The sequence below is a fragment of the Melospiza melodia genome, chromosome 12 (genome assembly GCF_035770615.1).
Source record: "Melospiza melodia melodia isolate bMelMel2 chromosome 12, bMelMel2.pri, whole genome shotgun sequence".
In the NCBI taxonomy this organism is placed as follows: domain Eukaryota; kingdom Metazoa; phylum Chordata; class Aves; order Passeriformes; family Passerellidae; genus Melospiza; species Melospiza melodia.
In genome coordinates, this window is record NC_086205.1 from 24326906 (window position 1) to 24353128 (window position 26223).

The 26223-nt window shown below is 46.3% G+C and overlaps 1 long non-coding RNA gene across 1 annotated transcript; it reads right to left on the reverse strand.

The window, feature by feature from the left end:
• Positions 1 to 1160: 1160 nt before the first annotated feature.
• Positions 1161 to 25368, reverse strand: LOC134423469 (uncharacterized). Its single transcript, XR_010029133.1, has 4 exons — positions 25115 to 25368; positions 1981 to 2036; positions 1399 to 1456; positions 1161 to 1283 (listed from the first exon to the last, which is right to left on the reverse strand). It is a non-coding gene; the product is annotated as an uncharacterized LOC134423469 (long non-coding RNA).
• Positions 25369 to 26223: the final 855 nt, after the last annotated feature.

The window sequence follows — 26223 nt, forward strand, 5'->3', positions numbered from 1 at the left end:
GATGTGGACCAAGATGCGTCTCCTGGGGTTCCGTGGGGCCTCGGTGAAGCCCCTGAATGAGGAGGCAGCGGCCGAGCTGGGGGCGGGGCTACTGGGGGAGGTGCTCGTGTTCAGCGTGGTGCGGGCTCTGCCTCTACCAGGAGTACCTGTGGCAAGTGGGGCAGGGCCGGTGGCACGAGGAGCACCTGGACAGGGCCCTGGGGAAACTCTGGGATCACCTGAAGGAGCTCAGGAGGGACCTGGAGGTGCTCTGGGGGCAGGGAGGGGCGGGGCTTGAGCACGGAGGGGCGTGGCACAACCTGGAAGGGCCGGGGCTTGAGCTGGGTGGAGCTGGAAGTGCCCAAGAAGGGGCAGGGCATGGTCTGGGAGGGGCGGAGCATAGCCAGGGATACACCCAGGAAAGGGCGGGTCACAACCAGGGACACACCCAGGAAGCCTCAGGCCATCCCCAGGGAACCTCAGGCCACGCCCAGAACGGGGTTGAACGTGGCCATAGAAGCTCAGGCCACGCCCCCACCAAAGCTGTGAATGGTGCTGCTGGATCTGGACACGACCCTACTGTGTCAGGCCACACCCCCGCTGGGTCGGGCCACGCCCCCCGCATTAAACGTGCTCTGTGTTTTCTGTTTTGTGCCCTTAAGGGGCGGGGCTAACACAGAGGATGGGCGTGGCTAGTTTGGGCGTGGTCATTCTGCTATGGGCGTGGCCACCGTGAAGAGGCAGGGCTTGACGAGGAGGAGAGGCGTGATTGGTGGGAGGGTGCTGATGGATCTGTGGAGTGGGCGTGGCTTCCTCTGAGGGATGTGGGCGTGGCCATTCAAGCTTTGCCTCCCAAGTCCAGAAAGAAATTTACATTTTTATTTAAATTTCTCCTGTAAAAAACCCGTTTATTGGTTTAAACAAAGTGAAAAACCCAAAAGTGACTTAAAAAACACCCCAAATTTGGGGAGGGGGGAGTGGGAATTGCAGGGGAGGGGCTCCCCTTTTTCTCCTCCTCCCACAGTGATGTGGGGGAGGGGCACAGTGTGGCACTAATTATTAATTAACAATTAATTAGTGAGGGGAGGGTCTCCAAACCCCTTCTCCAGCAGGTAAGGCACAGCCTGGGGTGGGGGGAGGGGCTTGGGGATCCCATCCCTGGGGTGGGGGATGGTGAGATGGGGGTGGGGAAGGGGTTGAGGGGGAGGGGGCTGACCCATCCTCCACCCCCCGAAAATTGGGGGCGTGGCTTGGTGTGGAGAGGGCTCAGGGCCTGTTTGGCTTCCTCAGCTCTGTCAGCAGCACTGGGGGAGGGGCAAAAAAAAAATTGGGGGGGGTCGTGGGGGGGGTGTCATTGTGACCCCTCCCCCCACTGAGACCCAATCCCCAAATTCAGCCAGAGCCCCCCACCCCCCCCACCTTGGATGATCTCCTCCTTCATTTTGTGCAGCTCCTTCCGAAATTCCTCCAGCAGCTCCTGGCGGGGGGGGCGGGTGGCGTGTCCGAGACCCCTACCCAAGTTTGGGACACCCCCAGAACCTCCCCAGACCCCTCCCCAAATTTGGGACACCCCCCCAAAATCCCAGACCCCTCCCCAAATTTGGGACACCACGAAATCCCCCCCAGACCCCTCACCAAATCTGGGACCCCTCAAAACCTCCCCAGACCCAAATTCCAGACCCTTCCCCAAATTCCATACCCCTCCCCAAATTTAGGACCCCCCCAAAACTCCCCAAACCCCTCCCCAAATCCCAGACCCATCCCCAAATTTGGGACCCCCTAAAACCCCTCCAGACCCCTCCCCAAATTCCGGACCCCTCCCCAAATTCCGGACCCTCCCAAAACCCCCCGAGACCTCTCCTCAAATTTGGGATTCCCCAAATTTCAGACCCCTCCCCCCCAAAACCTCCCAAGACCCCTTCCCACAATTCCAGACCCCTCCCAAAAATCCTCCAGACCCCCCCCCAATTAAGCAGAAACGCCACCTGAAAGACCTCTAACCTTTGAATGTCAGACTTGGACATCAGCAATGCAAATGGCTCTTCTCTGCAACTGCTCTGCAGATAATCACAGAACCATCAAATGTTTTGAGTTGGAAAAGACCTTAAAGGCCATCTGATTCCACCCCCCTGCCATTGGCAGTTACAATTTCCACTAGATAAGTTGCTGAATTAAACAGTCAAACCTTCTTTTCTGTGGCTATACATAAATAACCCCCACTTTAAAAACCGTTTATTTATCAAGCTCCTCTGTACAACTTTACAAACACTTAGATTTGGCAGGGGAGGTTGTGATCATGTTAAAATCAGTGGAGGTTTGCTCAGCAGCCCCACACGGCAGCATTTCACCTGCTGAGCAAAGAAAACGGGGGCAGCTGATCAGGACCCCAACTGGGTCTTTGTTTATGGGTTAATTAATTTTTTTTACCTGAAATAAGAGAGCACAACTTTATGAGCATAGAGAATTTTGGCTTACTTAGCTCAAAAAAAAGGCAGGTTGAGAGAGGACACAACTGCTGTTTATAAGTAAATAAGGAATATCAGCAGGAAAAGAAATAATTAGGCTAACAACCCTTAGTTAGAACTAGTGGGAATGAGCTGCCCATAAATTATTCAGGATGGAAATGAGAAGTTTCACCCCATTAAAGAAATCTTCATAACAAAATCAATTCTTGCCTCCAGTTAGTCTAAAATGTGGAGATGGAAGGAGGGAGCAGAGGGAAGAACTTACCAGAATTTCATTGTGAAAGAGAAGAATGGCAGCAGCAGAAGGGAAAAAGTCCCTTTGCACAGGGCAGCAAACACACAACCACAATCCAACACAAATACACACACTACAGATTGACTAACACTCTTGGGGAAGAAATGGCCAATATCCCTGGCTCCTCTTGCTTTATTATTTCTTTATTATTGCCATTAAGAACCTTTTTGGCATTTTGTAGGATGGTCTGAATGCAAATTACAGGAAGGTCAGTGTAAAAACACATTTGTTAAATAAACTAGTACTTTTTTAACTTCCCTATGCAAAGAAATGTCTCTGTGGATCTTTAATGAGACAGCACTGTGGCCCTTGTCTAAACCCAGGGTCAGGGCATGAGAAAGACTGGGCTGGCTAATTGCAGTCTGACTCTTATTTAACTCCCCAAAATAGAAGAAAACACTTGGGGAGTGAAGAGTCCATTAGAATTTTTTTCTCTCACTGTCTTGAAAGCAAGCAGTGATGGTGACCTGTGGTCTTCTGACCAGAGAAAATTCATAGAAAGCTAAAAATAAGCATAATTGTCAGGTAGAGGGTAGTTTTGAGCAACACCCCTTCGGCCATAGGCACGGGCATGACATTGTCCCCTCCCAGGACAGAGGGGACATCCCCTTCACCCCCATGGGCCTGAATCCTGCCACAGGCACTGACAGACACATCTCTCTTTGAATTCCAGCATTTGAGGGACAACACCACCAACCTGCCATGCATTCCCAAGCTGGTTGGTTGCAATTCCTTGAACTTGCAATTTGTCTCTAATTGTAGCACTCATTAAAGCTGTTTCTAGCCATTAATTCTCCCAAAGGCCTCGCAAGGCTGTAACACCCAGCAAAAAGCAAAGCAGGCAGAGATGAACTGATCAGCACAGGGTATGTCACAGCTCAGCAGGAGGAGCCCTGTCCTGACCCAGATCACTGCTGTTTCATAGCAAAAAATAAAAGGAAAATCACACCACGCTGAAGTCTGTGCTCTGTCAAAGCACCGAGTGCTCTGCTGAGCCACGAGTTTGTGGGTACTCAACATCACTGCCTCACAGGGGGACACTGCAGAAGGCAGAGGGGCAACATGAGACAGGAAAATTAATCTCCAAAGTTTTGGAGCTCGCTCTGCCTCTTTCTGAGGTGGTTTATTCCCAATAAGTCTCAACAAGCAGTTCCTGGTTTGGTCCTAGCAGGTAATTGTGACCCTTTGGGTGTCCCTGAGGACCTGGGGTCTCCCTGGGCACTGCCTCCTCACCACCACCATGAAGTCCCCTCTAAAACCAGGTCCCACCAGATGAGCCCACCAGCTTCTCCACACAGAAAACACAGCATGGCCAGATTTCTCTACAGCCACCCTGAACCTTTCCCCATTTAAACCACCCCAAATTTAGAGCTGCCATGGTTACAGGGCACGTCCCATTCCCACCTGCCACTGATGCCTGACCATAGAACTTTCACTGATGATAAATCCCTCCTCACACACCTGGATCATCCTTTAATGAGCTGCCATGGATCATCCCCAGGTCTGGTTCAGCCCAGCCTTGGCAGAGCCACCTTCACCCACTCGATGTCAGAGCCTGGAAACGCCAGGCTTGCTTGGCTCAACACATCCCTTATCAACAAGGACACTCCTCACAGGGCTCTCTGTCCCTCTTGCCTAAACAAGAAACATTTCTGTGCAAGCCAGGGGCTGTGCCTGGGAGAGGCAATTCCAGCCTGGAGATAACACAGATCCAGCTGCCTTTGTTCCCTGGGAAATCTGCTGACAGCAGGGAGGGTCCCACGGGGGAGCTGCTCTTTGGGGCCAGCCAAACTGATGCTGCTGATGGTTTGATACGAGGTGGTGTGGCCAGGCTGGCTTTCCCAGAGTGCTGGAGCATGAGGCTGCAGGAAACCTGGGTTTTGTGCTGCTCCAGGCAGGGTTTATCTCAGGAAAAGGCACCAAGGATGGGCTGCAGCCATGGATGGACGGCAGGAGGAGAACAGCCAAGCACAGTGATATCACAGCTCTGAGGGTGATATCACAGCTCTGAGTCATTAGCTGAGGCTCAGAGCTCTGCCCGGGGTAAGAGACAAGGGGCTGTAAATAGATGCCATGAATTAATGCCAGGAGAAAAAGGAGTTTCAATTTTACTGAGGAGGGTACTGTTGATTAACTGTTCTGCAGCTTGGGCTATGCTGAGGGCCTGATCTGAACATCAAATGCCCAAGCATGGGCAGCCAGGGCAGCTTGAACTGCTCAGCAGAGATCTCATCCCCCACCCAAGTCTTTACTGCCCTGATGCTGCCCAGCTGCACCAACCCCAGGGCTGGGTTTGAATGATTTTCTACACCAGAAAAGCAAAGGCACACATTATAAGTTTGCAGGAGCTAATTAGTTCTACAAATACACCCTCCTTCTGAAGATATCCAAAGTTATTAGTGATTTTTCATAGCTAAATGGTTTTGACAGGCTTTTCAAAATGATGGAAATCTGTTTAACTGAGGAGTAAACACATTCATGCAGATCCAAGGACAGAAAGCTGAGGATGCATCCTCAAGATGAGCTCCTCTGCAAAATCAGACCCTGAAAGTTCCAGAACCCATCAAGCAGCAATAAAGGAGTAAATAATAAAAGTAATAATCCATAGAGCAAAATGCTGCATTTCCTCTCTGTGACAGCCCTGGTGCCCAGCTTGCTGTGCCATGGTAGCTGAGCATGATTTCTGCTAAGCACACACATCTCTCCCTCCTTAGGTATCACACACTGTGACGTTCTTTCCAAATCATTTTCCCTGAGCATTGCTTAGCAACTCATTTCTGGTTATCTAACTCCAAGCAGCTCATCCTAATGACCATGCTGGGTTTTGCTTTTTCTTTCTTTTTTTTTTTTTTTTTTTCTTTTCAGCTCTTCCCATGCTGTTTCATCTGGTAAGGAACTGCAAGTGGCAGCAATTTGAGAGCTCTGGGCAGGGAAGGCCATGGTGTGCCTGCTCTCCTTGCTGTGAATGCTCCTGGCAGCCAGCACAGCTCCTGTGGCCCAAAATGCACAAAAGGCCCCACTCTCCTTTAAAGCTCTTCCTCTGCATCTCTCCATCTTGAAATATCCAATCTTTTCCATCTTTTAAAAATTTTGTTTGAGCACTAAATGCCAAAACATCCTTTGCTGGTGGAATCAAAGGCTGCAAAATGAGATTTCTCTGGCTGACATCCCCCCACAGCCCAAGGTGCTGGAAGTGCTGCCCTGTAGTGCAGGCAGCAGGTCCCTCACCTTCCACCTCTGAGGAAGGGTTGCTTTATGGGCTTCTACATTTTTTCCATTCTATACCAGGAACTAATTAATGTGCACAGCAAATTATGCTGGAGAATTGTGTGAGAAGAGACTGTCATCCAAAACAGAAGGAAAAGTAGGAGATGTCAGTAATTACATGCATTTATTCCATCAAAGCGTGCTTCTGGTCAGATCATTAACTGCAGAGCAGCACTCAGAGTGCAATCTGGTGTTTGGAGGAGTCAAACGTCTCCTGCCTTCTCGTGCCAGACGAACATTTCAGCTCCTGCATCAATCTCCCTCTCACCTTTCTCGTCACCACCCCAGTGACAAGTCCCTTTTCATGGCTTGTAGCATCTTGCCAGTTTCCTCAGGCAGAAATTTTCCCTTTCTGAGTCACTGTAGAATTTCTCAGGCTGTAGAGCAGCCAAAGCCTCCCCCTGCTTTGTGCAGTTTGACAAAATCTTCACCCCAGCCTGAGGACAGAACTGCAGCCCCACAAACAGCCCAGACATTGGGGGATGTCTGCTAAACCCTGAGCTTTGCAAGCTACAGGTAAGTTTATCTACATGGTCTGAGGTGTCTGCAGAGGCCAAGGCAGGTCAGGGGGCTGTGACCCCCATTTGGTGATGGACACCTTACCCAGTGGCCTGCAGGTGTGAAGGACACAACTGTGGCTCAAATATTGAATTTCAGGATGGATCTAGGCACCTCTGGAACAGATCATCTCCATCCTGAAGCTCAGAGTTTACACACAAACCTGCTGCTAGAATTCTATATAAAAACAAATCCTACTTCTTTTAGAATGACCCTGCCTAAAACCCTCAGGGATGTGGTGGAGGAAGGCTGACTTTTCTGGGCAGGAATATTGTGGCCTCAAGCAATCAAGGGCTGTGCCAGAACTTCCATCCTGCCCAGTGTGGGTGACCTGCTCCAGCCTGGGCAGGCTCAGCATCCCAGGGGAGCTTGTGCTGTGCAGTAATGGTGCTTTGAGTGCAAACCCAGCTGATAAAATAACACTGGGGGATTGCACACAGCCCAGCAGCACATGACTCGAGTGATGAAAGCTGGAGATTTCCTTCCTGTGCGTGATCAGGCTCCACTGTGGCATTAAAATCAGGGCATAACATGGAAAGGGGGGTGAGGGGACCTGGCAGGTCACACTCCATCATCATCATCAGCTGCTGGTCCTGCCCTGCCCTGCCTTGACCTGCAGCACTAGATCCTCATTCCTAGGCAGGACCTGGGGTCCACTGGCTGTGCAATCTGAGGCACATTACTTGGTTTTCTCGTTTCCAGTACACCAGCTTCTTGTATAAATCAGAGATATTTTGAAGGCGAAGGTAACAGAAAGGACCGGGGAATAAAAGGAGTTTGGCACTCACTAATATTTAAGTATAGTTTGCATCTAGAGAGAACAGAAGAGAGGAAAACAGCTAAAATTTATCTAAAATTATCCCTTTCTCCTTTAAATAACATCCTTCCTTGGTTTGGTGGGGTTTTTTGTTTTGGTTTGGGGTTTTTTTGTTTTTTGGTGCAGGTACCTTGCAGCAGTGCCCACATCACCCTGGCTGGCAGCAAACAGAGGGTCACAAACACCAACCCCTAGAGAAGGAGGCCAAAATAATACAGGGCAAAAGCTGCAGCCATTTGGTGAGTAGCTGCAGTTTGTGGTTATTTCAGCTAATAAAATTGTAATCCTCTCAATGGCTGGTCCAAAAATAGGTTACAATTTTGGAGAGAGACAAAAAGGCATTCACGCTGCTGCTGGGGTCATTCACTGCCCTGCAGCTTCACTCTGCTTTCCAAAATAAGGAGAAGCTGGGCTGGAAGGTAATTAGGGCAGGACACAAATATTCATGAGGGTGTGTGTCCCCTGCTGCCAGGGGCATCCTGGGACAGGGCATCTTTCAGTACAGAAATATTCCTGCAATCTCCCAGAGCTGCAGCTTAGCGCAATAACGTCTCTCGCAGGCAGAGCCCTGGCAGATGTGCAGCAGCTAAATGGGCTCTGCAGCCTGAAGCAGCCCCCAAACAGCCAAAGGGAAAGTGAATTCCCCTCCAGTACCAGGGTGCTGCGGGGCTGGCAGCAGAGCCCAGCCTGGGAGGGTGCAGTGGGTCAGGGAGCACCAGTGATCCCATTCCCCTTCATCCCACACCTTTTGGATGGGGTCCCTGCCCCTTTCAAGGCAAGGGTGTCTCTGCTTTTCATCCTCATCTCCTCTCTGGCAGAAAAAAATATTGTAGTGAAAATGCCTTACCCTGATGAATTTATTTTAAATTTCTGCAAATTAAATAAATTACAGCAGGATGGAACAAACCCTGAGCACAGAAGGTATTGCAGGATCACAGCATTTCCTGTGTGTGAAGAGCCCAAACACTGACCCTGCACCCCCACATTTCCCTGGTTTAGGCAGTGGAACACCCAGACCTGTGTTTCACCCTTCTCATTGCCTCAGGCTTGAGAGGGCTCAGCCAGTTTAAGGTCAGGAAAGGATTTAAAGCAAGCAAAGAGTATCTTGGAGAGACTGAAAATATTAGCAACAGCGTTATCCAAAAATGTTATATTCATTAACTGATTAAATCATACAACAGTGTAATAATTCATTTTAACTCTGAGCTCTAGCACAGGGCCTAGATTGCCAAGCCAATACATCTTTTCCAGTCTCAAAAGAACCTTTCTACAGTGGATGCTGGCATCAGCACAGAACTTAAGGCTGATAATGCAGCTCTTAAGAGACTCCCCATGGACAGCCCATTCCTGAGAGTGTTCAAGGCCAGGCTGGATGGGGCTCTGAGCAGCCTGGCACAGTTGAAGCTGTCCCTGCCCATGACAGAGGGCAGAATGAGATGTTCTTTAAGGTTCCTGTCAACCCAAACCCTTCTGACTCTATATTCCATCCCCTCTCAACACCATCCAGCTTTTGCATTTAATTGGGGCCCATCAGCACTTGAGAATTGTGTGTTTCCCTCCTGATGTTCAGAGCAGGCACTTCTCAGCCACTGAAAAGGGAACCTGGAAGCTGCCAGTGTTTGTAGAGACAATGAAATGAGCAAAGGGATGGAGAGGGCAAAGAGCTGCATCCCCTGGGAAAAATGCTCAGCAACAGCAGGAGCAGCATCAGCTGCCTCCTGAGAGTGGGCACAGAATAATCACATATAAAACTGCATTTCAGCCAGTGTGGGGCACCAAGTAGAGAAGATACACCTCAAATGATGAATAAGAACTTCTTCCATCTCCTTCTCTTGTTTTTCTCTAATAAAATTGTTTTCTCTGAGCCCTGCTGAGGTTACAAGCACAGCCACACTTCAATGCAAGTCCCTCACCTGCCCGGGCACAGAGGGGCTACTTGCCAGTCAGTTTTTCAGGTCCTTTTGTGAGTCTAATTAAAGCTCTCCAATTTATTTTTGTTTTATGTGAGAAGCAGAGCTGCTAATTAACTGCTGAAAATTATACTGGGGATCCAATATCTGCTGTGCAGCTACCTTAGTGCTCATCATCTTCCCAGGGTGAGGGAGGCAGCAGCAGCAGAGATACAGAGAGGATGGGGGGAAAAAAAATCCAGCAACTTTTGTAAACAGTGGTGGATTGGAAAGGCCTTTAACCTGAATTTCACAAGAAGCAATAACAAAAAAACCCCCAAACAAACAAACAAAAAACAAACAAACAAACAAAAAATTATGTATATATATATATGTGTGTGTATATATATATATATATATAGGTTGGATATCTACAGTAGAATGCCAACCCACTCAGCATTACCCTCTCTTTGCATCCTTTAACCTGAATTTCAAAAGAAGCAATAATAATAAATAAATAAATAAATAAATAAATAAATAAATAGGTTGGATATCTACAGTAGAATGCCAACCCACTAAGCATTATCCTCTCTTTGCATCCTTTAACCTCAATTTCAAAAGAAGCAATAATAATAAAAAATAAACAAACAAACAAATAAATAAATAAATAAATAGGTTGGATATCTACAGTAGAATGCCAACCCACCAAGCATTATCCTCTCTTTGCATCCTTTCCAAATGCACAGGGGACCATTTCTATTTTTCCTGATTCTTTGCAACTCTTTTCCATAAAAATGAATACGGAAAAAAGAAATCAGATGCTAAAAGCACTTTTAGTTCCCTGCTCCTTCAGTGTGTGACAGATTCTGACATGGAGGAACAGAACACTTGTTTAGATTAAACTTTATATGACGTGAGAGCCATCCTGTTTGTGAGTAATCCTGAAATCCTGGGACTAGGGGTCTTTATTTCTGATTCAAGGGATTATTTAGCAAAAATGATCCCTGTGGGAGTATAGGGAACACCCCCAAAATCCCTGTGGAGCACAGCACAATGTGCATTGGCAACTGGCCCCTGAAAATGTGCTGCATTTGGTTGGTTTGTGTTAATTTGTCATCTTAAATAGACCTGGCCACCAGGAGAGGATGGGGTCAGGAGGCAGCTAATGGCACATGGAGTGCTGCTGCTTGAGGAGCACTTCAGGGAGAGCTGCAGCCAGGCTGGGGGGTGCTTTTAATTAAGATATAACCTAAAAAGGCTTTTTTTGATGAAATGCCAAAAGCAGAAGCATGAGAGAATGAATCAAGTGATTTGGGCAGACGTCTAACCAATGGAAATGATTTAATGTATCGCCCTCAAACCAGCAACAGAGCTGCTGAGATGTTTTGCAGGTATCAGCAGAAAGGGTGATTGCACTAAAATCCTGGTTTTTCTCTTCCCCTGGCTCTGATGACCCCTCTGGACATCCTTGTGCAGCCTCCCTGCAGCCTGAGGAGCCAAAGCTGCCACCAAAGCTCCTTCCTGCCCCATGGAGAGAAACCACTGCTGTGCAGGCTGGAGCCAGCCCTGGTGCTCCTGGTGGGTACGTTTCACAGGAGCTTTGGGGAACAAAAGTTAGAACATCTGACCATGGCTAACAAATAATGTCTACCTGAGCAGCAGCTCAATGCAGCACTTTGAGAGAAAAAACAGAGAGAAACCCAGAGGAGTCCATGTGGGGACACACTTCCTTCTCTAGGAGCCCAGGGCTTCAGGATGGACTTCAAAGGATAAGAAAAGCCTTTTCCTGCTTGTGGCTCAGCTGGAGGGACCAAACTCTGTTCAGCTGTGGTTGCCGAGCTGTTGCATGTTGTTTGTGCTTTGCCCACTGAGTGGAGCTGGGGACTCTCCCATCCATCCTTCCCCTCAGGGCATGGTGACAAAGGTTCCCTTCCCTCCCTGCACCAAGGGACAGGGGATCTGCTGCCAGTGTGGCTGAGTTCTCACAGACACACCCGCTGGTGGTGCCACATCACTCGTGTTTGGGGTTTCCCCCCAGTTTCTACACAGAGATTGAGATTTTGAACCCTGCTGATGAAGGCGTGTGCAGGACAGGAGCACCCACACCTTCAGAAGGTGAGGGATGACAGAAATTCCTCCTTCAACACCTTCCTGCTTCAGCTTTTTGCACAAATTCCACTCATTCACCTCTCAAATACCTACAGGTACTGACAGGAATGTCTAGTAACACTGAGGGTTTTCAGGAGCCTCCTCATAACACGGTCCCTGCTGTGTTTTTTACACCTGCTTTATATAAACCACCTAAAGATACCAATGGATGAAACAGAAGATCAGCAACAGAAATATTCCCATCATCCCATGAGGATCAATTCAACCATTAAATCAAACTATTTGAGAGCCCATCCAACACCTGTACAAGTTCATACATTCCCAGCAAAAGTTCCCTGGGAATGTGGGAGAGCAGTGATGATGGACGAATCCATCCATCCTCCCACCACCTTTCCTGCTGCCAAAGATCACGTCAGAAATAACCTCAGAGGAGAGCAGAGCACGTCTCTAGGGAAAATAAAGGACATGGAAATAAACCAGGGTGAAATTACAGCTGTACAAAACTCATTGCATTACCCTGCAATGGGAGGATAATTAGGAAATTGGTTTTGTACTAATGATTCATATCTAGCTGGGCAGGAGCTATGTCAGGAACACAGCTTTAATTTAACCTAATACTGCAGTACAAAACATGGCTGGCAATATTTTTATGCCCAGAGCCTCCCAGTGTTGCTGCCTCTCCTCTCCCACCCCTTCTCCCCAAATGACTGTCCCAGGCAGTGACATCTGGGGACCACCTGCACGACCCAAATAGCAGCAAATAATTGTCCTTAATGTTCTTGCAATGAGGCAGGTGCAGTCTGAAATGGCTGGGCTGGTGGGATTGTTGTCCATGAGCCTGATTATGGTTTCTGAGTCAATTTATTACCAAATGATCTTCTAATTGGTGAGGCTGGATAAAATCCATGAGGTCACTGGAACCTTATTCTAAGGCTGGCCCACATGGTGCTCCTATGAGGAAGTATTAAAAAAAATATCTCTGAATGCCACATTCCTGAAAGTCAAGATTTTAGGATATGTTCAAGCCTTCCTATTCAAATATAACAAACTTTTCCTTGTCTTAAAAGAGATCATTCTATTCAAATCATGTCAGCACATTGTCAGTGTTGACTGAAATAATCATAACTTGCAAAAACAATGTATTTATGCAGCAGATATATTAAGGTTCCATCTACAAGAGTTTTTCTTTGCAGACAAAAAAATATTTGCCTGACAAAAAATAACAATTTCTCATGGAAGCATTGTCTGTGGAAACCATACTACTGATATGCAATGAGACACAAATGTCACCCACCCCTGCACAATAATCTGTGGATGAGGAGTAGATGGATGTATAGTTCTTCAGTTTGTGAAAAAAGAGTCTACAAGTTTTTTACTGATCACCATATATTTATGTGGCAAACAATGAGTTCTCTTTGGTGTGCAATTAATTTAATTAATGTAGAAATATTTAATGAATGGTAGATTTAATCTTTCCCCTTTTTCTTTGCATCCCAGACTTTAGAGTAACTCAATATCTGTTCCAAATTTATAATGGGAGCTTCTTTCTCAATAGTGGCCTCGAGGCACAAGAATATGCTGAATTTTATGTACTTACATAAAGTAAAATGAGGCATATCCTATTAGACAATTCCTTTTAATCTAAGAAAAGAGAAAAAGATTTCATAGCATGAAAAATTTTCTAATACATTGAACCATATTGCCATTATTGCTTTATTGCCTGTTATCACAGGCCTCTTATCAGCACATCCTCCTGGTAAATGAATAAACCCTTTCACAGCACAGCTCTGGCACAAATGGTAACCCTGGGATTGTGGGAGACCGAGGACTCCTGCCCTGCCCTAGGGACCCACCACTGATCCATGCGGGCAGCCCTGCTGTCCTTGGAGCTTGCCCAAAGCAGAGATTTGGTGATTTCAAGGTGAGCAGGACCATGCCCAGCTCCTGCACCCTTCCCCTGCCCACTGCAGCCAAAAGCAGGGCAGGAGCTGGTGCCACACCAGAGGAACCCCCAGGGCTGGTTCTGCTCTCGGGCACCAGAGATTTCCTGGGTAGAATTTGCCTTTGAGGGATTGTTTCAGTGAGTGTCTCACTCCAGAGAGGATTTCACACATTACTGAGCTAAAACACTTAATAAACCCCGATGAGAGTGTCACAGAATGCAAATACACTGCTGGTGGGGGTGGGCTGTATTTTGGTGATTCTATTTGAGAAAAAAGCCCCCTTTTGCTGACCCTTCCAAGATGCCTGAATGGGATCCTCCCAGTTAAATCTCTGCCTCTTTCATTATATATAAAACCAAAATACAGGTCTAAACTTCCACTGCAAAGCCAGTTCTGTGCCAAGTGACCAAAAAATCACTTCACTGCATCAGTTTCCTAATTATTTACAGGCAGACTGGTGCTACCTTTCCTGTTAGATAGGGTTCCCATAGCAACATTACTTTTATCACATAAGAGGATTTACCAGATTAAAACAGACGCCTTCAGGTAATTAAAATACACGAAATTTCTTTGTTATTTACATTTCTGCTAGTGAAGAACCACAATACTCAATTCAAACCAGGATGTTGAGGATCTTTGGGACAGAACAAACAAGAAATAAAGCTGTCAGTGTTTGTCTAGTACAAAATGGGGCCATGCCAGCTGCAGGAGGCATTGCACACAAAAAGCCTCCCAGTTTGGAGCATGCAATGCTGAGAGGAGCAGGCTGTGCAACCTGGTATTTGCATTTGGAGGCAGCGCCAGAAGGTTGGGATGAATGGCCTGGTTTATTTTCTGGAGTCAGTTTTCAAGAGAAGACATAATGCTTTGGATGGGCAGGAGCTTTAACCCTGGTGTCGTGGGCTCAGTGATGGTGGGGGTGGATTTGAAGGTGGTCACCTGTTTCCCAGGGGATTTCAGCATTTCCCACCTCTGCCTTGCCAGGTCTCAGACCTCCAGTTTATTAGAGACTGTGCAAAACTCATTCTTCCCAAAGCTGCAAAATTTGAGTTCCAGATTAAAGGGCTCAAGGATCAAACCCAATGCATTTAATAATTTCCATTTTCCTCCAAAGGATTTCCATTTTGGGTTTTGCTAAAGGGGCAACCCTTTAGCACTTCCAGAGGCTCTCTCCCACCTTTATACCTGTGATGCTCCAGGATGCCCCAGCCTGTTGCAGGTGAAGGCAGAGGCAGGGTCAATATCTCCTGTAACGTGGTGGGGATTGGAGCAGCTCTGGGAGCTCCACCACTAGAGATGGAGCAAAAATAGAAAAGAGCAGGGAAATTCAGATGTGGGATAAAAACAACCTTTCTTTGGGAGATGAGGGGAATTTTTCACAGGGGAATTGCTTCTGCTGGTGCTTTGGCCATCAGGTAAATTCTGGGAGGTTGGAAGCAGGTTTTGTCCCTGTCCTGAGGAATTGAGACTCCAGCACTTTGGGTTAGAGGGCTGGAAGAACCTGCACACCAGCATCAGTGAAGACAGGTCATGCAGAAAACTGAATCTCAGAATGCTTCACTGTGAAACTACATCCCACAGCACAGTGTATTTGCATGGCTTCCAGTAAACTGAACTGCAGAAACCCCCTCTTGAATTAAATCCGTCATCAGTGTATTTCAAGATCTTTGTTTCTAATTAATGTACAATATGAGTGACTGCTGTGGAAAGTTTTCTTGTTTGAAAGTATTGGGAGTATTAAATTCAATGTTGTTCTTCACTGTGAGCTGAGCTACACCACTTATTTACTCCACAGCTGAAGTCTGGAGGAGTGAGGACTTAAATCACTCCATGTAGGAGGCAACTTCAACTTTAACAGCAGAGGCAGTTCAGGCTTGCAGCCTTCTCCATGCCCACTTTGAGAGCTTCAGCAGGAATTTGGTGCATGCTGTCTAACCCTTGGGAAGCCTCAGCTCATCCCAGCAGCCACCTCTGCACAGACCAGAGGTGGATGAAAGCAAAAAGTCATTTAAATGCACAAGGGTGTCCTCATCGTTATCGCCGAGCCTCCTCACAGCCTCTCATGGGGATGAGCAGAGCAGCTCTCCCTCTCAGAAGTGAGATTTGCAGTCCCCACAGACCCACCGCACTGAGTCACATTTCAAGCTTCTTTGCCAGACATTATAACCAGGAACTTTTTAAATTAAGTTACAAAAGAAGAGCTGAGTTCCATTATTTGGTGCTACACACCATGTCCAGCTTTGCATGACACAGAACTGCAATTAAAACCTGACTGCTCTGATGACAGGCAGAAGTAATTGTACCTGGAACTACATCAGGCCCTGGAAGTGCAGTTTAGCCCCTGGAAATCCAGTTTAGCCCCTGGAAAGCCAACCTAATGCTGTCTCAGATATTTCCATTTCAAATGGCTCATGAAGCCCATATGTGACATCGTTGTGGCCTTGCGGTGTTCTTTTAATTGTCCTGGCATGGCTTCAGAAAGATATATTTGTTTTCAGAAAGATGAAATGGAAATAATTTTCAATGGAAAATGAGTACAGAAGCGATTACACAGAAGGAAATTAAACCAATACTGTTATGCCTGGCAAGTCTCCTCCAATATTTGAATAATCTGGTTAATTCTTGATTAAAAACCACAAAGAACGGGAAGACAGGAGAGTGCCCATAAAGCAAAGATGTAAGCCCAGCCAACACCCTTCACTAATCTGGAAAAAATGTTGATCTGGGGTTGTTTGGAGCAGATTTAGGTGCTACCATGGAGAATTAATGATGCCACCACTGCAGAGTAACCCAGTGGGCTGCTCAGCAGCTCCTTGCAAGGGCCTTGGGTTTGCACAGAATGAACTCTTTGTGGTGAATCACCTTTTCCTGAGAGCTGCAGAGTAAATCAAGCACCAAAGCAAATGGCTCACATGGCAGCCCATGGGCTCAGATGACCACCTGAACTCATGAAAGATTTCTAAAGGGACAGAAAGGGCCATGATGCTGCTTTTGGAGGACAATGAAGATGCCAGGCACGTTCGGTTCCTCACTGCCCTAAGACTGAGGGTCATCCATAAATCCTCTGAGGAGGCTCTCTCAGCTTTTCACTCTCTTACAGCAGTGTTACACAAATGCCCAGGAGCTCCAACCTGACGTTATCACAAAAATAAGATGACACATTCCTACAGTCTGAGTGCAGGATGCTCACAGACTCACTCGCAGAAGTGAAGGTCTCTGCTCTGGATGGTAAATTTACCAGCCTCAATCTTTTCTGGCTGTCCCTAAAGCACTCATCTACCTGAGGGCTCAGCCTTACCAATCTTTACAGCACAGACATCACCTGCTTGGACTTATTTGGATTAAAATTGCAAACCACTTATTTTCTAGACATTAAATTTTAGTATAAGGTTTCAAACCCCACTGTGAGCACTCTCCATTCCCTGCTGTAGCCAAGCAGCAGCCACTAATGCTGCTGGCACACACTCTTGCCAGGCTACACCTAATCACTGCCCACCGAGCCATGGCACAGATACAAGAGCAGGAATAAACAGAGCTGCTGTAGGTCACAAGTGAGATCAGCTGGGAACCAACTGGGAACAGCAGCTGTAAAGTGTGCCATTGTCAGAGAATTGGGAAAGGCAGGTGCCTGTACTCTGGTGGTCCTTGAGCAGAGCCTTACCACTGCCTAGGTGGAGTTTGGACTTCAGTTTGCCCCAGCCTTGTCCCCAGATTAATATCTGCTTGGGCAGAGTGATGTAGACCCACAGAATCCCCTAGGCTGGAATTCTAGGGTCACAGAGTCCAGCCATAAATCTAACACAGCCAATTCCAGCAGCTTCAGGGTGGTTTCACAACATAACAAGAGAAGATGTGGCTGCCTGAAGGGTTCCTGCCTGCTCTGAGTCCCAGCCAGCGAGGGATGGAAGCACTTTGTGAGGACAATGCACCTCCCCTGCCCCAGATGTCTGTTCAGGAACCCCAGGGATGTTCACAGAAATATCTTGGGTCAGACATGACTCATGGAGTGATTCAAGTACCTGTGACTCAGCTTTCAATTGATTGTTGTGGTCATGGCCCAGCTGGTAAAATCTGATGTGAAGGTCATTTGAATGAAACGAAACAGGCATCTTCCTAAGGATCATTTACTGGCTTTGATTCTTCCCTATGGATTTTCTAATTTCAGAAAACAGAGTGACAACACACAATCTCTTCCATCCAAAGCCTGACTCATTTATCCACACAAATACAGCAGAAGCAGGGGGTTAAAACAGTGATTTCTTACTCTGCCTTGGCTTTCCCCTTGGGCACAGCCAGTCTGTTCCTGTGATCCTGCTTCTCATGCCCCTGGTTTGTGTGTGTTCCTGCTTTCCTCCAGACTGCCTGGACAACAACTGTTTTGTTTAAAATCAAATTTTCAAATCATGCATTTTCTCATCTTCCCTCATAGGGGAAGACATTTCCTACCTGGAAAGAATCATCCATTGTAAGTGGAAAGGAAACCCTGGGATAACTTGGTGTTATCTTTCAGCAAGCAACATCACTTACAACAAATATTACACCACACTGTGGTCCTGAACATATGACAAATATTTTCCTTTATATTTTTAAATTAAATCTGAACTAAAGCAATGAATGCCCCAATTCTGAAAGAAACCCTTGTAAAACAATAGTTCAACTGGGCCTTTCCCAAGAGACAACTAATTTTATGCTTCATCAGAAAGAACACATTTTACTTCCAAGAATAATTTTAATCCTTTCCCTAATTCACATACATTAACACTCAGAGGTGATTAGAGTTGCAAGGCATGAAGTAATCAAGTTTAGGCACTGTACATAACAGTCAGCAGTTTCTGCACAAGGCAGAACAAACCCTCAACAAATTTACTAGCAGAGTTGCCCTTTCGAGACTATCTGAGGCTTCTCTGTTGGCAAAAATATTTCCTTTATTCCCACAATATTTGCCTAAAGAATTCCCTGGAACACCAAAAGAACAGGACAATAAAGAAGTTGCCTTCATAACTCTTCATGCACAACTTTTAGTCTGTATGGGCCCTCTGAGCTTTTTTTTCTTGGCTTTTTGACTCATCTGAACTAATTTACTTTGGGTCAAATCCAGAAGCCTTTACTGAGGCAAAGATTCATCACCTTCAAATGACCAAATCTTGAAAGAAGCTTCAGTCCCAGGATGAAACCATCAATTCTATCAGCCTACCTCTCTGCTAATAAATTAAATGGCTTTGGGAGCATTCTCTCAGATACTGGCCAGCTGGCACAGGATGATCTGTGTCCATAATGCTTCACTCTCCCAATCTGCAGAACAAAAAGTTTTGTGAAAATTGTCTGGGGGGGGCATTGACCCGTCCTGGTGCACCATGATCCCATCTCATCCCATCTGCACCGTGCCTGGGGAGTGCCATGGACATCTCTAAAAGCTGAATGGTATCAAGGACTGACCTCCTGCACTAAGAAATGAGACCCCAGAGTCCTTGAACATGAGCACAAATGCAGCCTCAAACTCCAGCCTGGGTCAGCACCTGTTGCTGGGTTTGAACAGTCCTTTATCACAGAAGCTATCAGTGAATACAAATGTAAAACTGAGCCAAGGCTCCTGAACTTAGCAAAACATGACACTCTTTGGGTTAATCTTGGAAGCTTGAACTTGCAGTTTTCCAGTTAAAATGCTTTCCTGATACAGCTGATAGGAAAACCTGGATAATCCTTGTACAATCCACCGCATTACTGTATTTCTCCCCTTAATCCCTCATGGATAAGAGTGAGAGGAATTATCAAGAGAACAGGATGAATTGGCACTATTGACAGACCAATGTTGTGAAATATGCTCAGCACTGAACATATTGCTGCCCCTGAGCAGCAGTGAGGGAGGTCTGGGCTGTGGCTGCCTTGGCACTGCACAGAAACCATGGTGTGATGCCTTACTCTGCTTTTTCCTCCTCCTCAGGCAGGGCTCTTGCCTAGGGAATGACTAATGCCATACTCAATTTCCTTAATATGGCTTTGTATTGCTTGTGCTGCAATGGAAATTTATATTGGAGTCTGAACAGAGAGAACCTGCTCTGAAGGGAGGGGAAGGACAGCCAGGGCCAGGGGGACATTTGCGCTCACCCCCAGCTCAGTGCTGGTGGCTCAGGTGTCACCATCCCTCAAGGGCACCTTCAAGGGAGCACTCTTCATTGAAGTAAATTATTTCAAAGGTTTTCTGCTTACTCCAATGTCTGCTTTCTCCACAGATCTCACAACAAAGCCAAGGGAAACCCTAAACATGGAACCAGAGCTGTGTTTTGCACAATAACCCCCATTTAGTACCGTTCCTCTGGGGCTCATCCCCTCTGTCCAGTCCTTCCCTTCCTCAGGCCAAGCTTAAGGCTAAAGGATGTCTCAAAACCTCTGAGCATGTTTTTTCTTTTCTATTGCTTGAAATGCATTTAAAAAAAGGATTTAAATACCTTTTATTGTCAGTGTAATACAGGCAGTGCTGCACCATCTGTGTTTCACGGTCAGGGAGAGAGAGAGGCAGGAAGCCTTTTGCATACCCAAGGAAAGGCTATCAAATTAAATGGAACAATGGAAAAAAAAAAAAAAAAAGCCATCCTGTAACCTAGTTTGTGTTCCTACACTGTTTATGGTGATATGAAAGTGCTGCTTGATCAAAGAACAATTTCCAGGCTACTGTACAGTCAATTGGATTTTTCTTGGATACTGAGCTGTTTCCCGGCTCCCGAAGATATTGAACCTGGAAACACTGCAGCAGCCAGAGCAGAGGAGTTGGAAGCTGTGTGCAGATGCACTGAATGCTCATCCATGGCTCACATGTGCTCCGTGCCCTCCCACACAGCCCGTGGGACGTGCCCCGTGCGTGGCACTGCGCCGCACATCCCACAGGGACCAGGAGGGCTGGCAAAGGGAAAGGTGAAAGGAGGCCAACAGCACAAAGGATGGAGGCAGGGAAACATCCATGGGATGAGGAGGGACCCAGGACCCCAATTTACCAAGGCTGACGTGCTCTTTCCCCAGCCTCCCAGCAGCTCTGTGGCATGGAGAGAAGCAGTTCAGTCCCTCGCCCCCAGACACCACCGCAGGATCACACAGCGTGTGCTGCAACTTCAGCATGAAAATGAGAATCTCATCCACACCCAGCTCTTTACAAACTTAAAGGGGGCAAAAAAAAAAAAAAAAAAAAAAAAAAGACATTATAGAAGAGTGGGCTGGGCAAACCATGAGTAATAATTCCTGACCCCATGCCGAGGTTGTTAGCTATGAGGAAAAGGTTCATTCTCTCCTCCTTTACCTATTTTAAGTGCTTTGGAGTTCTTAATTCCTCTCACAGAATCTCAGGGTTACTTTGCCAACCTCCAGAACACTCCTAGCACAGCATGGTGTTGTTACAAGCGCTCAACAACAGCTTTGTGTGTGCACCAGGTGGGGCTGGTGCAGGCTGAGCTTGCAAGGCCTGGGATATTCTGAATTTACATCAGTCGGGTCTTTTACAATGTAAAATAGGAAAAGAAAAATAAAGAAAGTAAATTACTGCACTGTCAGGAAAAAACATAACTCCAGGAGAAAACAGCAAGGCAGTCCTAAAAATATTCAAATATTCAAATATTGCATTCCAGCTCAGAAAGAAAGTATTGGCTATTTCTGACAATGCTGTTACTATCACTAAATTTATATTATTATTTCAGAGATTTAAGTCCATGCCCCAAAAGTGTCTCTGTCCAGAATCCAATAGACTGCAAAGAGAGTGATTAGGACAGCAAAATGTTCTGTAAAATGGCTTCTGCCATCTGCCAGTCCTGTGCTGCTTTCCAGCACTCAGATATCACTGATACCTTCCCATCTGCAAAGCCCCTACCTTGCTTCCAGCCCAAGTTGAATCTCCATAAGCATTTCTTGGTTTCCTCTGCCCTACAGTCCTTCTGCATTTAGTTACTCCTATGGAGATGGTGAGAAGCACAGAGATGTTCCACTCAAAGTCACCCTGGAGAAGCATCACCCAGCCCTCCTGTTCCAAACCTGTGCTCAAGGATGAGCCTCCATCCCCAGAGGGGACCCTGAGCCCAGCCCTGACAGCCTGAGGGGCTCCTTGAGCACAGGACTGAACAGGGATGGGAAGTAAAGCAATTGCATTAGACAAGACAGAAATTTTTCTTCTTTTTTTCTATGTGCACTCAATAGAAGAAAAATAACTGCAGGGAGAGACTGTGGGTGAGTGATGGATTCTCAGCTTAGCAATATCTCCAGAAGAAATTCTGTATATTATATTTTGCTCTTGAGAGCAGTGATGGACGAGCTCCTCTCCTTCACATCTTCCCACAGTTAAACAGAGCAGACTCTCACCAAGCTGGTTTTGTCTTGCCTTGACCTTTTGGGAAGGAGCAGGGAAAATCCTCCTGGGGATTCACAGCAGGCTGTGCAGATGGGAAATGCCAGGGCCTCCCCAGCCCCTCCAAGCTTCTCTGGGCAACCTCTGCAGGGCCTCACCCCCTCTGAATAAGGAATTCCTTCCTAACATTTAATCTCAATCTCTCCTCATTTAGTTTAAAACCATTCCCCCTTGTCCTATCACTATCTGCCTGGGCAAAATGAGAAATGTTCAGCTGAAAAACACCAAAATGAGAAATGTTCAGGTGGCAAAATCACAGGGGAAGGTGAAGGTTAAATACCCAGACAAAAAAACCCAACAAAGTTGTTCTCCACAATACAAAATCTGAAAACGGGGACAGAGCACATCCCACTGCTCTGCTATTACACACTGCAAATAAATTGTTTCTGCAAGAGAAATGGATCTTCCCTGAGCAAAGAAAAAATAAAAAAAGCAGAGTGGGGACTAATCAAATTCCATGTTCCTCAGCAGTGTAAGACTAATGCCTCCCACTCCAAAGCCATTTCAATAATTTGAAAAGAGAAGTAAAACCTTTAATGTCTAATGTGCTTTTCTTGTAGCTGTTTTAAGGAGCAGACGACCTCAGTGTATCAGTTTCCCTCCACAAACATTCCTGAGTTCATCTCCAAATCTCCAAAGTGAAAAGTTCACGATGAAGTTGGGTCATTATGGGATGGTGGCACAGACCTGAAGGTCTGGGGTCAGGCTCACAAATCAGAAATGTTCTGCCATCCCCAGGCCAAAGCTTTGCCCAACCACTTGTTCCTGGCTCACGTTGATGGAATGAGAGCTCTGATTGCTTTGGCTACTGGAAAGGGCCTGGAACTCCCCGGAGCTGCAGGCAGGGAACAGATATGTTCAGTTTGGGGCGAAAAGCAAGCACAGATGTCAAAATTCCACTTTATCAGACTCATCAATCAATGTGATAATTAAATAAACAATCCCAAACCCAGAGGTTACTTTTGTTTTTCATTACAATCTGTACTTATTGCTTCTCTTTCCTTCATTTCTGCCTAATGTTTGGCTGAACTTGAACCCACCTGAATCACAGGACTCCCATGGATCAGCCTCCCATGAGGCAAACGTGCACCCAGATCCAGGTCATGAGTTTGTATGGCCAAAAACATCTCACACATTTTTAGGATATACCTCAGCCTCACTGTTTAGAGCTTCCTTTTAGCTCATCCACTGGGTACTCAGGTGGGAGACCAGGAATAACATTACTTTTAAGAAAATGAAAGAAAATGTTCAATATTCTGGAACTGTTGAAGCTGGGAGGAGAATTAAAACCAAAACAACACTGCCCTTCCATACAGAAGAAATTACCACTGTCTAGCCATCTTTTATTTTTTAAAATTTATAAATCTCCCATTGCTATTAAGGATTATTTGCACTGCCAAAAACTGATTTCTCTTTGCCAGCTCCTTCTTGTAGTCTATAGTCTCCTTTTTCCTATGGAGACAAAGCCATGGTGAACAATAGTACTGCAGATTTACCAGATAAACAACAAAAGAAATGTTACTACATACTCAAGACTTTGTCTTGACAGCATCAAGTAGATGCACATTTCCAGCATTAAAAAAAAGTGAAATAAATAAAATGCACTTCTTGGACTAGACATGACTTTTCATTTTAAAATATAAATTAACTCTTGCTCATGATGGTGCTGGACTGGCATGGAGGGGGCTCTGCTCAGTTTTTCTCCTACATTTACAAATGAACCAAAGCTTTCTTATAGGAAAACATCCATCTCTAAAGGAAATGATTTTAAAAGTTGGTAAATCTTTGTGAGGTCCCTAAGTGCCAACAAAAGAGCAAACTGGAGCCATCCTTCAGATGGATTTGATGATGGCAATGTCTGCCCTGAGAACGCTGCTGGATCCCTTCCCCAGCACATTCCACACCAGCCACAAAAGCCAACATTTGCTCACAAAGCAATTGTTACAGAGCCAGCTCCTGACTTTATTGAATATTTGTTCCTCTTGACCGAAACTCCAGCAATCTCTCTGCCAGAACTAATATTTTAAATCGTGTATTTTAACATAATTTGAATAATTTTTTTCAAAACAAGTTATCGCTGTCCGTGCCCTCTTATTTTACATCCTGCCTAATCCCAAGGTCAAGGAACTCAAGAGGGGCTGCTTGATTTTTTCTGAGCTTTGGACAAGAATTTCCAGACCCAGCAAGAGCACTCTGCCAGCAAAGGGCTGCATTTGCCATGGGCTCTCTCTGGTGTGCAATGGACACTTTACAGCAGGACCACTCTTGGTTTGTTTTTATTCACTCTCTGCCATGTATTTTAAACTTTTGTCCTCACTCAAAAAGCCAACAATTGTTTTGCAACATTCTTTTGTAAGGCCTTCTGTGGCTACCACAAAACTCTTCAATCAAAACTGGAGTGACAGCTGAAATTCATCTTTTCTAAAGCATTTTTTTCCATCTTTTGTATTGTTATTATGAAAAAGTTTGGGTTGGTCCATATCTACTGTCCACAAAAACAAACAGGAATGTTTATCACAATGACAAATTGACCTATTTTGGTTTAAAGAGATGCCCTTTTGCAGTCTGTTCTGTAATAACTTGGTTTTAAATAAAGTTCTTGGGGTAGATAGGTGACAAGAGTTACTAGTAGCAGATACATATGAAGCTATTTTGACTCCCATGTTACATAACAATTACAACCTGTTGTATCCACACTGATATTTTTCAATGGTTCTACTCTGTCCTTGCAGTTCCTTCATGTAAGAATCTCTTGTTTTTCAGTTCAGGAGGGCAACAGGACTGAGACTGTCTCCCTTCAGCACCAAACAGCACATTTGACAACCAACCCGACACAAAGGCAAAGGAAATTCCGCTTCTATATTAACACCAAAAAAACCCCCATTTTTTAATTGGTGATAGCTCAGCTGAGAGCTGCCTCCTGAGTCACCCCCACCTCCTGTACAGGGAGGTGCTGTGAGCCCAGAGGAAAACTCAGCACCCTGCAGGAGTCTTGGGTTCAGTCGGGTCTCCAGCCTGCCAGAGGCAATCTCTCCAGGAGAGGATTATTGACTCTGAGCTGCATCATCCGGGGGATGCAGCAAACTGATGAGATTTAGAGGATGGGGAGGAAAACACAGAACCTAGCTGAAAGAGCAAGGAATATTGAGAATTGTGTGGACTGAACATATTGGAAGGATTGGAAAGCAACAGTAACAAACGGATAAAATAAATAAAAGTTGGAATCTTCCACAAAACAGCTGCTGGAAATGTTATTTTTTACTTGGTTTTCCCTGCATTCTGACTGCCGTCCTCACCCTTAATCCTTATAAAGAAAATAAATTTTAGATAGAGCATTTTCTTCCTCTAATGCAAGATATTTTGAACAGAAGAAGAAACTTGCTGCAAGCCCTCCCAAGCCCACACTTACCACAGTGCTGGACAAGGAGGACACCATTCATCCTGCTGGGGTACACTGAGAACCATGAACAAAAAGCTGTTTTTCCCAGATACTTAAATGGAACAGGAAATTTTTTTTTTTTACTTTTTGCTTTTCCCCCCCATATTTATCTCCATCCCAATTGCCCTGACCAGTCTCTCAGGAACGGTGGGATGGCGTTTGTGTGTGGGATGGCTGTGGGTAGGAGCCTCCACCAGCGTGAATCAGCCCAGCTGAGGCCATCAGCTGATTGCTGCCAGCTGAGCCTCTGCCCCCGTGGCTCATCCTGCTGCCGGCACAGAGCCCCAGAAAGCCAGGCTGAGTCACAGCTGCTCTCAAGGTGGCACTGGGGTGGCTCCGGTGTCCCCCCCTGCCCCAGGAGGGGATGCTGGGCAGGAGGCTGTGGCCGTGGCAGCAAACCTCGAGTCAGGGCTCTGAAAATGACAGCAGGGGGGACAAGGAAGGGCTCTGAGGAGAACAAGTCCCCCCTTGCAGCCACCTTGTGTGAGAGCTCTTCAATCTGCTTCTGTCAGGGCAGGGGGGACAGGGAGGATGGCTGACGCAGGGATGACCGAGTTCCCCGGGACTGTAATTACATGGGATTAAAATGCAGAGCTCTGCAGTTACGTTTTGACAGAAATTACAACCTCCACAGGGGGAAAAGTCAGGGAAGGGCAGCAATAAAGCAGAACAGGCAGGCAAATCCAGCTCTGATTTAAGCACATCTCCGCTGCCAGATTTGGCCACTTGGCACCCACTGACAGCTGTGTATTACTCAGTGATCCTTCCTACCAGAGGCAAAATCACAAATTTCCTTAGGGATTGCTAAAATGGCTCTGGATTTCTGCTTCGGTGTTGGGCAGCATTTCTTCCCTTCCCCCAGATATTCACTGCTTTTCCTGCAGAGATGAGCCAGTGATGTGTTCCCCTGCCCTCTCCTCTCCCTGGCCAGCAGCACCCTGGGCTGCCCCTGCCCTGCTCCCCCCTGCCTTCAAGAATCATTAATTATTATAAGGGAGAACACTTTCTTTAACTGCACAATGTCAAATGACTCTTCAATTTAAGAGCTCGTCTGTTTTCATCAATCCAGGGCCGAGCTG